The following is a 6559-nucleotide window of genomic DNA, read 5'->3' as shown; positions in this document are numbered from 1 at the left end:
AAAAAAAAAAAAAAGAGCCAAATCTTTAACTAACACATGCATACATCCCCTTTTAAAGGTATTAAAGATCAAAATAATATGAAGTTAGAAGAAAATATAGTGTTGTTACAATATGTGGGTTAGAAAAGTTGCCCAAATTATAAATAGTAAATATATTTTTATATATATAAAATGAGCTAAGCTTTTGTGAGAGAATATATCTCATAGATAAAACTGAAAGAAAAAAGTAACCGATTAAGAAAAAACACCTCACACATACCCCTCCCCAGTGGAAGTCCAGTGTCGATAGTTCATTAAAAGTTCCAATAATTCAACAAAAAAACTTTAGTCTTGTAAACAAAAATGGTAAAGGATTCAGAGGCAATCTTTACAAATATGTAAAATTGGAATAGAAAGGCTCAAATCATTCAGTTTTCATGATTTGTAAAACAAAGGACAATAATCATATCCAACTCACAGGGATGTTGAAGTTTTAAATGAGTAAATTTTGTACAAAGTACTTAAAACAGGCCCTCCCTGGTGGCGCAGCGGGTTAAAGCACAGCACTGAGAATCTAAAGCCGCTTCCACATGAGTTCAATTCCCGCCTGCCCCAGAGGGGATCCACATAGTGTAGCAGACCTCTCCTGACCCGCCCGCTGCTCCCCTCAGCAGTGTACTTCGTAGATCTGCCTGTTCTGTTCCCCACTCTGTCTCTGGTGAAGCCTCTCACCGCCCCTGAGCCTCTGGCCTGTACCCCACTTCTGTATGCACAAATAAATAAATCTTTAAAAAATATAAATAAAGTACTTAAAACAATCCTGGCTTATGAAAACACTCGCTGAATATTAGCCAGTAATAGTGGGAGAAGCGGTGTTACAACAGTTAGGAATTAAAAATACAAATAAGAAAAGAGATTCTATGTAGCATCAGCAGCAAAGTGCAAAAAGACTAGTATTTGGGTGCCCAAAGTAGATGACGGGATTAAAAAGATGTGGTACATATACACAATGGGTTATTACTCAGCAATCAAAAAAGACTTTTGCAGCATCATGCCTTTTGCAGCAACATGGATGGAGCTGGAAGGGATCGTGCTTAGTGAAATAAGCCAGAAAAAGAAAAATACCGGATGGCTTCACTCATAGCAGGAGCAGAAAGGACCAGGGGGAACATAATAATGAACAACTGTATATCAGAGACATTTTACAGGGTTGGAGTGGGGAGTGGGGTCAAAGAATGGGGGGGGGGAGAGACACAGAACAATGGTGATGGCACACGGGTGAACTGGTGATGGGAAGTCCATGGGGATTAAGCCTAGGTGGAAAAAGGCACAAAATGATGTAAAAATAAACTTTTTAATAATAGTAAGTTTAAAAGAGTAGAATTTGGCAAGATGATTAAAATGAGGTATAACTATTAAGTGAGCAGAACCTACTTTTTGGCCTACCCATAGAATGTATGATAGCGCAGTTACTACAAAGTTATGCAAACCTCAACATCTCAACATGGAAATAGTTCCAACACCTTGCTAAGTAGAAACTGCAGATCACAATTTGCACCTTACAGATATTTATTTGCAAATGGATGTAAAAGGGAAAGGCTGAGCTATTCATGTGGTTACCTCTGAGTGGAAGCAGCATAGGCAAGAAGGGGTGAAGAGATATTTTAATTTTGCCTCCATTTACTTAGAGTTTTCAATTTCTTTAAATAATAAGCATATGCTAAAACATCAAGAACTTTCTCTTTTTTTTTGGAAAAAAAGGCAACAAAGAGTGTTTGGTAGAGTTATCTTTGGACACAGAAAATAAAGGGGTTCATCCTGTTCCTCAGAGGGCTGGCTGGATTCCAGCCTCTGTGGGTCAGCTCCAGGCAGGAATTCTCACAACTGTTGGGGTGCTAGCACATCACCCCATGTCTTTCGTGCAACTCAGCTAATAGTCTTCTGATAGGGAACACAGGGCAATTGCCAATTTCCTCAACTGTCAACTTGGCAGTTACGTCTCCGCTTAAATGAGTTAAGTTCACATTTTACTGTTCTGTCTTCAGAACACTGCTGAACCCAAAGAAGTCCCCGGAGCAATAAGTCTGAGTTTATAATAATGCAAAGTTGAGGTCTACCCCTATTCCTAGGGAGAGCTAAGATGTTAAAATAGCAGGTGACCTCCCTGACCTAAAAGGGATAGGCCTCTGGCTAGCCATTTTAACACTATTCTTCTATTGCATCAAAGGCAAAGCAAGACTCGAAGAGTTCAACACTTGACATTTTACTGACACATGCCTAGATGCATCACACTAACATTTATAAAACTTAACTCTTTGACAGCAGTGTTCTATTCCAGTTTTTTGCAGTCTACAAGACAGAGGATGTGCACACCTTGACCCCCAGGCCTGGCTTTGGGTAGGATGAAGGTGGATGAGTCATGCTAGACCTTCAAGGTGGAGGATGGTTAAGAGTCCACACCCTGGCCACCTTGCTGCACAGGGCAGCAACCTTTGAGTCAACACTGAGAAAAGCTGATGTTCACACTCTCAGGCAAGGCAGGAAGCAAGAAATGAGTACCACTTGCCTAGATTTCCCCCAACCCCTATAATACCATCAACCACAAATGACAGACTCAAAACTGTCATTGCAACCATAAGTTCTTTTGGCTGAAGGTGGATGAAAAAGGGGGGTTGGGGGGAGGAAATGTTCCCCAGTGGTCACAAGGACATTTTTAGAAAAAAACCCCGCCAAGACAGACAGGGGCCAGAACATCATTTCACATGCATTTTCAAGACCAGGCCTTTTATTTCTTAAGAACCATCAATGTGGGCCCTCCCTGGCGGTACAACAGGTCAGGATGCAGCACTGCAAGCTAGCCAAAGTCACTTCAGTGAGTTCCACCTCACCCCGGAGGTGACCCACATGGCACAGCAGACCTCTCCTGTCTCACCCACTGCTCCCCTCAGCAGTACACTTCATCGGTCTGCCTGTTCTGCTCCCCACTGTCTCTGGTGAGTCCTCTCACCACCCCTGCAGCTCTGGCCTGTACCCCCGTTCTATATGCATAAATAAATACATCTTAAAAAAAAAAAAAAGATCAACGCATCCCCAACACCTTTTAACATGGTGACAATCAATCAGTGTTTGTAAAGTGAACATGGCTGCTAAATGGGTTAAGTTAGGCACACCCGTGTTTTAATGAAACTTACTAATTCAAGAGTTTTATTACTTAATGAAAAAACTTCCCAATTCCGTGATTTTGGGGTGGAAGGTATGCGCAAAGTCAGGGTGGTCGGCAGCGCTTCACAAGGCACTGTGCTACCTTTTCCGTATCTTTGTTGGAGTTTCTAAGCCTGGGGCTGGGGTGAGAATTGTACTGACAGTTGTCAAAGTGAAGCCACAGTGCTCAGCTCCAGCATACCTCCCCACCATCTCTCACTTACTCCCCGCTTTCAGTCCTGTATTCCCAGACACATAAGGAGGGCAACCACTTCATTTCCCGATAAACCCTGTACATCTGGCTAGCAATTTGGTCATAGATATAAAGATTTTTAATGGTGCCAGATGAGAGGATGATTAAAAGAGAAGGAATTAAAAGGAAAATAATTGCCGAGCAAACATGTCAAAAGTCTCTGGAGAAAAGGGAGGGAAGCAGTTTCTGTGTTCACAGGATGATGAAGAGCGCCAGGAGGTATTTGTTACTTAGTTCTGTGCTATGGTGCTCTGGGCCCTTGCAAAGTCCTCCGATTTTGAAGGACCCAGGCCCAGAAAGTTTTGAAAACTCGGTCTGTACACCTAGGACTGTCTTTTGTAAGCTCTCTCCTTATTAGAATTATACTACCGTCGTCCGCCTGTATTTGAGCTTTCCCTTTCTGGGGTTTCAGTTATCTGCAGTGAATAGTGGTCTGAAAATGTTACCTATAATCTGGTATTTTGAAAGCTGAAGAGACCTATTCATCTAATATCCACTGCAGTACTGTATTATAATTATTCTGGTTTGGACCTGTTCATCTGTTGTGCCAAGTTTATCAAAGGTAGGTTTATGAAGGAAAATCACTGTGGATAAAGGGTTCGGTCCTATCCGCTCTTAGGCATCCACCTGGGGGTCCTGGATCATATCCCCCACAGGTAAGACTACTGCATGTCAGCAACACCTGTTTGGACAGCACTCCTGGGCTTCCCCCATGTCCACTGCTGAGGAGATATCTTTTCTCAAACTGAGCCTCTCAAACTTGCAGTTCTAGGGCAAGCCTGGAAAACTTGCATTGCTAACAGCCCCAAAGGCTACAACCTCCAGGACCACACAGAGGAAACCAGCCACATTCAGACAAACAGATCAGATACCATCAAAGCCGGGAGGCTGGGTATTTATGATGTGGCAAAAACTTCACCAGCAATGACACAAACCACACCAAAGCAGACGTGTCCTGCCCTGCGTATTCCCAACGCCAATGGGATGGCACCAATACATCCGTGGCAGATACTCTGGCCTCCTGGAGATGGATGAGCGAGGAAAGTGGCCAGGGAAGCGCCAGCGGCAAAGGGAGTGGCTCCAACGTGAATGCCCTGAGGGGTAAGCGTGACTTCATCACCATGCTGCCAACAGACGGTTCAGCAAGCTGTAGCCCTGAGACGGGCCTAGGCTCTTCATTCGTATCGCTGCATCCTCGGAAGCAAGAACCCCGATTCTCCTCATTTAACAGGTAGTGCCATGGTGCTCTGGAACCTTGCAAAGTCCTCAGATTTCGAGGGGTCCGGGTCCAGAAAGTTTTGAGTTGTGCCTGTACGCCTCTGACTGTCTTTTGCAAACTCTGCTCTTATTAGAATTGCACTACCGTGTTCTCCCTTTAGGCTCGAGATCGCCTAACTGAACTGGTGAACCTAGGATCGAGAACCACACTGAGAAGTTGGTCCCAACCAGGTCTCTCTTAATGCTGCGTAAGGATAAATGCAAAACTTCCTTGACCTTCCCTGAACTGCAGACTTTGATCCTTCCTATCCCAAGTTCCAAAGCAGCTTGGCCAACTATATTATGGCTGATCATAAAACAGACGGGGCTCCCGCTGGCTCCACAGACTGTGTTTTCTGTTCCCTCTAGTCAGGGTGGGAACTATGAATGACAACTCCAGGGTTCCAGAGCTCAGCACGCCGCCAAGCTAAAACCCAGTTACAAGAAATCCTTTGCTTTTCAAGTGTATTCCATACTTTAAAATGGAAATGTAGGCTGGATCCATACTTTAAAATGGAAATGTAGCACCTAGATGATGCTGTTTCTGACCATTTTTCAAGGGCTTATTCAATGGTTCACCACTGAGCTTGGGCGAGGGGTGAGGAGTTGGGAGTCGATTTTGCCCCCAACAGGCATTTAGCAAAGTCTGAAGACAGTTTTCATTGTTAAGCTGGAGGGTGCCGAGGGCACCCATGATGGAGCTCAGGGAGGCTCCAGTGGAGGGGGCATGCACACCAAGAGTAGCTGCCAAAATGCCATGATGCTAAAACCTAGTCCACTTTCCACCTCCTCCGTCCTCCCCTTCCCACTGGCCTAAGGAACATCATTACTATTTCCTTACACCTCTAAAGTCTGCTCTTGTCCTGGTTATGGAAAGAACACAGTTTGTCTCTCCCAGCACCTGAGGACCTTCTTGAGGTCAAGGAGAGCGTTGTCAGTCACCTCTGAAACACCCAGGAAACTGCACGCTGCACGAGCAGGTATTCAGTGTCTGGCCACAACTTTGCTCTTCCCACAGCGGTAAAAAATGCTGCGAGTTCAGAATCAACCAACACTTCAGCCTTCCTACCAAGGAAGGTGAGAGACACTAAGTTAGGAACGCACAGTTCCTTTCCTATAAACATTTTCTCATTGACTGTTTCCAAGCACCACTGAGGGAGACTGCAGCATTATTTCGAGTAACTGCCCCTCAGATCATTGGTAAGAGGTCACATGCTGGTATGTGACAAGGCACATTTCTGGAGTCAGTCTTTTTAAAGTTCTGTATTCCCCCAACCAAACCACCACATCATGAGTTTAGAGGCTGAAAACCCTTGAAAGACCAGCCCCAGAATTAGGGTAAGTGGGATGTTACCAAGGAAAAGAGCAATGTGAAAGGTTGAAGACCTTAACATTATTAGTATGATTGTCACAAACTGGTCAGTTCCAAGTGCTGCCAATAGGCAATTATAAAGCTACTAAGAATTTACATGATTCTTCTGGAGTATTCAAAGGCTTTCTTAAACTAATATGCTACAGTTTTAGAAAATAAATTCAGGATTTTCCCCTCCCAAATAGCAAAACCAGAGCATGTAGAAGAGAATGGTCAAAAGAGCCATCTTAGCTCGAGACATAATTACGTGACCTTTCCTTATGCACAGCCACCTCCAGCTGGCTCTTTGGAGAGGTTGCAAACTGGGTTTTCTCAGAACAGCCACGAGCCAGACCCAGACCTGGAAAAGCATGGAATAAATACCATCTGATATCTGGTATCCAGGAGCCCCAACAGTATTGATCCCCAAAAATCAAACAGATGAATTTGTCTCATTTTCATATTACATAAGGAGAAAAGAAAAAAGAAAAAGACGAGAGGTTTTCTTGGCACATTTT

The 6559-nt window shown here is 44.0% G+C and overlaps 1 protein-coding gene across 2 annotated transcripts in view; it reads right to left on the bottom strand.

Moving 5' to 3' along the window:
• The window catches only part of E2F3 (E2F transcription factor 3), a 77215-nt gene that overhangs the window by 59534 nt on the left and 11122 nt on the right, over positions 1-6559 (bottom strand). The gene's annotated exons all lie outside the window — the stretch shown is intronic.

The sequence above is a fragment of the Condylura cristata genome, unplaced genomic scaffold, assembly GCF_000260355.1.
Source record: "Condylura cristata isolate star-nosed mole 26May11 unplaced genomic scaffold, ConCri1.0 scaffold00037, whole genome shotgun sequence".
Taxonomy (NCBI): domain Eukaryota; kingdom Metazoa; phylum Chordata; class Mammalia; order Eulipotyphla; family Talpidae; genus Condylura; species Condylura cristata.
Note: the sequence above shows the minus strand (reverse complement) of the source record. Positions and strands in the feature narration are given on the sequence as shown.